Source organism: Ornithorhynchus anatinus, chromosome 2 (genome assembly GCF_004115215.2).
Source record: "Ornithorhynchus anatinus isolate Pmale09 chromosome 2, mOrnAna1.pri.v4, whole genome shotgun sequence".
NCBI lineage: Eukaryota > Metazoa > Chordata > Mammalia > Monotremata > Ornithorhynchidae > Ornithorhynchus > Ornithorhynchus anatinus.
Window position 1 is genome coordinate 135615532 of NC_041729.1, and position 8360 is coordinate 135623891.

Below are 8360 nucleotides of genomic sequence, written 5' to 3' on the forward strand. Positions count from 1 at the left end.
CCTTCTCCAAAGATCCTTACACTCTTTTTAGCCGAAGAGATGGAACCACATCCTTCCTTTCTCCATAAATCGTCCCTCTGCCTATAGGTTTGCTTTAGAACCTTATAGACTCTTCTGCATTTATTTCTCTGGAGGATAATGAACTAGCCAAGCACTGTCTGTGTGCTGGAAATGGCCCCATAATAGAGGAATTCATGGCTGAAAGCTGTAAAATACCTAATGCGATTGAAAATAACAGGTTTGGCATGCCAAATTCCATTCCAAATTGATCTTTAAATTAGTTACCCAATGGCACACCCATGGCAGACGTCTTTTTAGCATCCAGTGAAACATTCCATCTGCGCTTTGATTGATACGCAAATTTTGGGCTAGAGAAGTTGGATCTCCAAACCCTACCCACCCTCTTCGTCGGTCCCAACCTGTCTCTGGACGTGTCCCCCAGCCCCCGGCCGATTTGAGGGGACCAGTGTTTGTGGTCTATTTTTAATAATAATAATAATAATAATAATAATTGTGATACTTAAGTGCTTCTTATGTACCGAGCTCTATACTAACCTCCGGGTGGATGCAAGTAAATCAGGTTGGACACAGTCCCTGTCCCATGCAGGGCTCACACTCTCAGTCCCCATTTTACAAATAGGGCCCAGAGAAGTGAAGTGACTTACCCAAGGTCACACAGCAGACGGATGGCAGAACCGGCAATAGAAACTATGCTCTTCTGACTCTCAGGGCTGTGCTCTATTCATTAGACCGTGTTACTTTTTCTCCTTTGTTCAGTCAGTGGACTTTGTTGATATCATGCAATTAGTGGGGGGGCCCAGCCCATGTTTGAGCTTGCCGAGGAGAGCATGTTCAATACCTTAATGATCTCTTTTTTTCTTTTTAATGACACTTATTACGCTCTTACTATGTGCCAGGCACTATACTAAGGACTGGTATAGATGCAGCCAGTAGGTTGGTCAGAGTTAATGTCCCACAAGGGGCTCACAGACTTAACTGCCATTTGGCAGAGGAGAGAACTGAGGCACGGAGAAGTGAAGTGACTCGCCCAAAGTCACAAGGCAGAGAAGTAGCGGAGCTGGGATTAGAACCCAGGTCCTCTGACTTCCAGGCCCGTGATCTTTCTACTAGGCCACACTGCTTCTCAGCTGCCTCCCTTCTCTGAAAAACCCTCTAAAAAACCCGCTCTTTTAAACCGAGTCAAAAATGCAGCTCTTTTTTTTTTTTATCTAGATCCCCTAATAGAGGGATTGAAAATGTGGTCTTTCTTAATGCCCTGAAGCAATACATAAGGGATTCTTGGGATTTTTACAGAGATTTTTTTTCATATTTTTTTTAAACCACGACCTCTCATTTTCATTTGAAGTTCGGTCCTTGCCTCTCCCAGAATAAGCTGTTTGCTTCTGAATACTTTTACCAAATGGTTTTCTAAGGGTAAATGGTTTTCTAAGAAGAATCACATTTCCCGTCTTCCCCAGGCCATTTTTTATTTATTCATCTTCACTTTTCAGCTGGATCATTTCATTACTGTAAACGCCACAAGCCTGGGAAGTCATCTAGGTATAAGCCTGGGTTTCAGGAATACCGGCCTTTACTGCATCATCATTATTGTTATTTTAACATCATCATTATTATTATTTTATTATTTTTACGGCTGATTTCAACACTGACTCATCGGTAAAAATAACATCCTTCCCTAAGCCTGTTCTCTCTGTAAAACAGAGATTGTATTTATTGCCTTGTAAAGTGAATTGAGACGCAGTGTTCTCTATATGAACATCTCAATTGCAGCACCCCACGAAGGCTATCATCATAGACGAGCGTCATTAGCATAAGTACATATTTGCAAGTAATTTTATTTACAGGAAATGGAGAACAAAGGAGACCTAGTTAGTTACATATGTAAATATACACAAACATGTACCCCTGTGAGGCTTCTATATAGGTGGTGGAGTCTCTTGCCTGCTTGACTGGCTGTCTTTGCCCTTGGCTTCTCACCAGCCTGTTGGTACAAGGGGCTCGGCAAGCGATGGATTTTCTACCCGGAGGCACCGACTGTTGAGAAATTTCGACTTTCTTCGGTGCAGGGCTGCCAGCTGGAATTTGATTGCTTGTTTGTTTGTTTGCTTTGATGTGCTGGATTGCACAGGGGAACCTGGTGACCTCATCTCAACCAAGGGGTTGGGACCAGACCAGGGGTTCTCACAAAGTCTAGGAGACAATCCGGACACCTAAACTCCTCATCCTCATCCCTCGGCCTCCCACCCTCTACCTGTGGAGGTGTCCCCAGGTTCAGTTCTTGGGTCCCCTTCTATTCTCCTTCTTCGCCCACTCCCACGGAGAGCTCATTCGCTCCCACAACTTCAACTACCATCTCTACCCGGAGGATTCCCAAATCTAGCTCTCCATCCCCGACTTCTGCCTTTCTCCGCAGTGTCGCATTTCCTCCTGCCTTCAGGACGTCTCTACCTGGATGTCCCACCGACACCTCAAGCTTAGCATGTCCAAAACGGAACTCCCCCTCCACCTTTCCTCCCGAACCCTGTCCTTCCCCTGACTTTCCTTTCCTACTTCTCTACAGACACCCTCCTGTCTCACGAGCCTGTAACCATGACAGTCTCTCTACTCATCTCTCATTCAACCACACGTCACCAAATCCTGCCAGTTCTACCTTCGCAGCGCCGTTAAAGTCTGCCCTTTCCTCTCCGTCCAAACTTCTACCGTATTGATCCAAGTTCTTATCATTTTCCACCTTGACCTCCCTGCCTCCCGTCTCTCTGCACTCCAGTCTTTACTTCCCTCTGCTGCCTGGATCACTTTTCTAAAAAAGGTTCAGTCCACGTCTCCTCCTCCTCCTCCTCCTCCTCCTCCTCCAGAATCTCCAGAAGATGCCCTTTCACCTCCGCATCCAACATAAACTCCTTAACATCGGCTTTAAAACACTCATTTAACTCTCTCCCTCCTACCTTACCTCACTGATTTCATTCATTCAATCATATTTATTGAGCGCTTACTGTGTGCAGAGCGCTGTACGACCCTGCCCGCACACTTTATTCCTCTAACACCAACCCCGTTGTTATATCTTTCTCTCATCTAAACCAGGATCAATCCCTTGCCAACATCCTCCCTTCGACCCGGAACTCCCTCCCCCTTCCTATAATAATGTTGGTATTTGTTAAGCGCTTACGATGTGCAGAGCACCGTTCTAAGCGCTGGGGGAGATCCAGGGTCATCGGGTTGTCCCACGTGAGGCTCACGGTTAATCCCCATTTTACAGATGAGGTCACTGAGGCCCAGAAAAGTGAAGTGACTCGCCCACAGTCACACAGCTGACAAGCGGCAGAGCCGGGAGTCGAACTCATGACCTCTGACTCCGAAGCCCAGGCTCTTTCCACTGAGCCACGCTGCTCCTCCATACGTGGCAGACCACCACTTATTCCATTTTCGAAGTCCTATTAGAAGCCCATCTCCAAGAGGTCTTCCCCAACTAAGATCTCATTTTCCCTCCTCCCTCTCCGTTCTGTGTCATCCTTACACTCGGATCTGTACCCTTTAAGCACTTGATATTTTTCCCATCTTCAGCCCCACAGCACTTATGTCCATATCTGTAATTTATTTTAATGTCTATCTCCCTCTCTACACGCTAAGCTTCTTGTGGGCATGGAACATGCCTCCTAACTCTGTTGTATTATCCTCTCCCAAGTCCTTAAGATAGTGATCCGCACTCAGTAAGTGCTCAATAAATACCACTGATCGATGGATTGAAGGTACTCAATCAGTTCTCTCCCTCCTACCTCACCTTCTCGATCTCCTACTGTGATCCAAACGACACGTTCTGCTCCTCTAACACCAAACTACTCTCTGCACCTCTCTCTGCACCTCATCACTCTTCCTTTTACAACGCAGCCCGCACGCTTCACTCCTCTAATGCTAACCTTCTCACTGTACCTCTATCTTCCTAGCTGACTCCTGGGCCACGTCCTGCCTCTAGCCTGGAAGGCCCTCCCTCCTCAAATCCGGCAATTACTTTCCCCGGCTTCAAAACCTTATTGAAGGCCCATCTCCTTCAAGAGGCCTTCCCTGGCTAAGCCCTCTTTTCCTCTTCTCCCACTCTCTTCTCTGCCTCCCTGACTTGCTCCTTTTATTCATCCCCCCCTCCCAGCCCCACAGCACTTATGTCCATATCTGTAATTTATTTATTTATATTAACATCTCTCTCGCCCTCTAGGCTGTAAACTCGTTGTGAGCAGGGGACGTGTCTGTTTAGTGTTATATGTACTCTCCCGAGTGGTTAGTACAGTGCTCTGCACGCAGTAAGCTCTCAATGAATACAATTGTATGATTGATCTTCTCCATCTTGCCATCGACCCCTTGCCCATGTTCCTCCTCAGACCTGGAACTCCTTCCCCGTTCATATCCACCAGTCCACCGCTCTCCCCACCTTCAAAACCCTCCTAGAACCACATATCCACGTGTACAGCACGGGCCCCGGAAGATCGTGGGTTCCAATCCCAGCTCCGCCACTTGTCTGCTGTGTGACCTTGGGCAAATCACTTCACTTCTCTGTGCCTCAGTTACCTCATCTAGAAAATGGGGATTGAGAGTGTGAGCCCCACGTGGGACAGGGACTCTTTCTAATCCTATTTGCGTGTATCCACGTATCGAACAGAGAAGCAGCATGACTCAGTGGAAAGAACACGGGCGTAGGAGTCAGACGTCATGACCTCTAATCCCGGCTCCGCCGATTGTCAGCTGTGTGACTTTGGGCAGGTCACTTCATTTCTCTGTGCCTCAGTTACCTCGTCTGTAAAATGGGGATCAGGACTGTGAGCCCCATGTGGGACAACCTGATCACCTTGTATTCCCCCAGGGCTTAGAACATTGCTGTGCACATAATAAGTGTTTAACAGATACCATCATCATCATTATTATTATTATCCATCCCAATGCTTAGTACAGTGCCTGGAACATAGTGAGCCCTTAACAAATGCCACAATTATTATTTCCTCGACAGGTCTTCCCAGACTCAAGTCTTTACTTCTCCTATCTGCCCTCTACTCTGCATTGACTCTGTTTCCCCTTAAGCACTATGAGACTCACCCCAGACCCCCAGCACTTAGGTAAATATTCTTATATTCTACTAGCTCCCCTATTCCTAATCCACTTTATTGTCTGTTTCCTCCTGTCGACTGTAAACTCCTTATGGGCAAGGAACACGTCTACCAACTCGGTTGGACTGTACTTTCCCAATTAACAGCAAGGATGGATTGAGCTACCTGCCCCCTCCCCGTCCCCACCCCGGCTGTTCCCCAGCTCTTCAGCACCTCCAGAGTGTCAGGCCTGGACTGCCCTCCTCTTTTTAAAGAAATAATAATAACGATAAAACAATTGTGGTGTTTGTTAAACTCTTACCATGTGCCAAGCACTGTTTTAAGCGCTGGGGTAGTTACAATTGAATTGTAGATGCAAGTGCTAGGCAATTGAATTGTACTTTCCAAACGCTTAGTACAGTGCCCTGCGCACAGCTCAATAAATATGATTGAATGAATGAATGAATACAAGGTAATCACAGCCCATTGTCCCTCCCGGGGCTCACAGTCTTGATCCCCATTTTCCAGAGGAGGTAACTGAGGCTTAGAGAAGTGAAATGACTTACTCGAGGTCGCACAGGAGACACGAGGCAGAGCCGGGAATAGAACCCACAGCCTCTGACTCCCAGGGCACGTGATCTTTCCACTAGACCGTGCTGCTTCTCCCATCAGAAAGACATCAGACATGTGGGAAGCGGTGTGGCCTAGTAGATATCGCACGGTCCTGGGAGTCGGCAGACCTGGGTTCTAGTCTTGACTCTACCACATACATGCTGTGTGACCTTGGGCAACTCATTTAACCTCTCTGTGCCTCAGTTACCTCATCTGGAAAATGGGGATTAAAAGTGTGAACGGATCAATCAATCGTATTTATTGAGCACTTACCGGGTGCAGAGCACTCTACTAAGTGCTTGGGAGAGTACAATATAGCAGAGTAAAAGAGCTGATTGACACATTCCCTGCCCACATCGAGCTTACATAGACTGTGTCCAACCTGATGTGTGACTGTGGGCAAGTCACTTCGCTTCTCGGTGCCTCAGTTTCCTCATCTGTAAAATGGGGATTAAGACCGTGAGCCTCACGTGGGACAACCTGATTACCCTGTATCTACCCCAGCGCTTAGAACGGTGCTCTTCACACAGTACGCGCTTAACAAATACCAACATTATTATTATTAGCTTTTAGCTGCCCCAGCGTTCAGTACGGTGCCTGAAACGTAATAAGCGCTTAACGAATACTGTTAAAAGAAAATTCCAGATTCCAGAACCTCTATGTTGGAGTTCTAGCTCCCAGGAACCAAGATTGTGGGATTCCCCAGTACCGAGATTCTAGAATCGCTGGATCAGGACTCCAGAACCTTCCCTCTGAGAGTCCCCAAACGGGGAGCTATCCTATTCCTTGCCCAGTCCCTCCAGGAACCTGCCGCCCGAAGTAGAGCATCCGAGCCTTCTCCGTGTGCTGGGAAATGTGACACAGTGTGGGCCAGCCCTGGGGGCCTGAGCAAAATGTCCAGCAAGGAGGAGGCGGTGGAGGAAGTGGAAATACAGCACCTCATTTTTGTGGCCTGGAAAATGGGGATGAGGATTTAGCCACTCACTGACCTCCCCGGGCAGGCCAGAGAAAAATAAATAAACCTCCCAAGGTCCAAGAGCGGGGATGTAGCTCAGTGGTGGAGCGCATGCTTCGCATGTACGAGGTCCCGGGTTCAATCCCCGGCATCTCCACTTCTCAATCCTTGAGAAGCAGCGTGGCTCAGTGGAAAGAGCCTGGGTTTGGGAGGCAGAGGTCATGGGTTCGAATCCCAGCCCTGCCGCTTGTCAGCTGGGTGACTGCGGGCAAGTCACTTCACTTCTCTGTGCCTCATCTGTAAAATAGGGATTAACTGTGAGCCCCATGTGGGACAACCTGATTACCCTCTAACTGACCCAATGCTTAGAACAGTGCTCTGCACATAGTAAGCGCTTAACAAATACCAACATTATTATTAAGTCTGCCATCACCTACAGCATCGTGGCTCTGTTTTAGAAATAGAGAAGAAGCACGGCCTAGTGGATAGAGACAGGCCTGGGAGTCAGAATGACCTCGGTTCTAATCTTGGCTCCGCCACTTGTCTGCTGTGTCACCTTGGGCAAGTCACTTCACTTTTCTGGGCCTCAGTTACCTCATCTGTAAAACGGGGATTAAGACTGAGAACCTCATGTGGGACGTGGACTCTGTCTAACCTGATTAGCTTGTATCTACCTAATCCAGGGTTCAGTACAGTGCCTGGCATATAATAATAATAATGATGGCATTTGTTAAGCGCTTACTGTGTGCAAAGCACTGTTCTAAGTGCTGGGCAGGATACAAGGTGATCAGGTTGTCCCACGTGGGGCTCACAGTCTTAATGCCCATTTTACAGATGAGGTCACCGAGGCACAGAGAAGTTAAGTGACTTGCCCAAAGTCACACAGTTGACAAGCGACGGAGCCGGGACTTGAACCCATGATCTCTGACTCCCCAGCTGTGCTCTTTCCACTGAGCCACGCTGCTTCTCGTGTGGAAGCAGCTTCTCACGCATATAGTAAGCACTTAACAAATACCATAAAAAAATCCCAACTCCTCCAGATTCCAGCGGATTGACATTTCCAAACGTGCTCCTGAGCGCTGTGGGAATTCTCCACGGGGCAGTTTCGGAAGCTTTTCGGTGGAGTCGGAGAGGAAGAGGAGAAAGAGGAAGGAGGCGGACAAGCATCGTGACCCCCAAGTTGCCTCGAGCTAATCGGACGTCACCGAAGTCATCTGGAAGCCTCATTTTGCTCCCTGAGAAGGAGGCGGTGACTCAGTGTGAGTCAGTGAGTCAATCAGTCATATTTATGGAGCGCTAACTGTGTGCAGAACACCGCACTGAGACTCGGGAGCGTGTGCTATGACAATTTAACAGACACATTCTCTGCCCACAACGAACTTGCAGTCTAGATGGGGAGGCAGACATCCATAGAAATAAGTTAAATTATTCGCAGCTCGTGGGAATTCGGGACACCCAGTCCATTTTCCAAATTTGATGATTTTTTCCCTTGGCCTTCCCAGACCAAAATGTCAGGCAAGAAACCCGCTAGTCCGATGGCAAATCCCAGGCACTCGGAACCAACTCCTCTCACCCCGGCTGGGAATGCTGTTCACTTCTTTGCCGTCACCGTCCCGCATATTCAGCGGTGACCCGACTGTCAGATCGATCCTTCGGCGAGGAGACGCTCCCCAGGCTCGGGACGAACGTGGTTTGGCTCCGAT

General features: G+C 48.1%; 1 non-coding gene across 1 annotated transcript; it reads left to right on the plus strand.

Annotated features, from left to right (window-relative positions):
* The first annotated feature begins 6742 nt into the window (after window positions 1–6742).
* On the plus strand, window positions 6743–6814 carry TRNAA-CGC. The gene has a single exon. It is a non-coding gene; the product is annotated as a tRNA-Ala (tRNA).
* Window positions 6815–8360: the final 1546 nt, after the last annotated feature.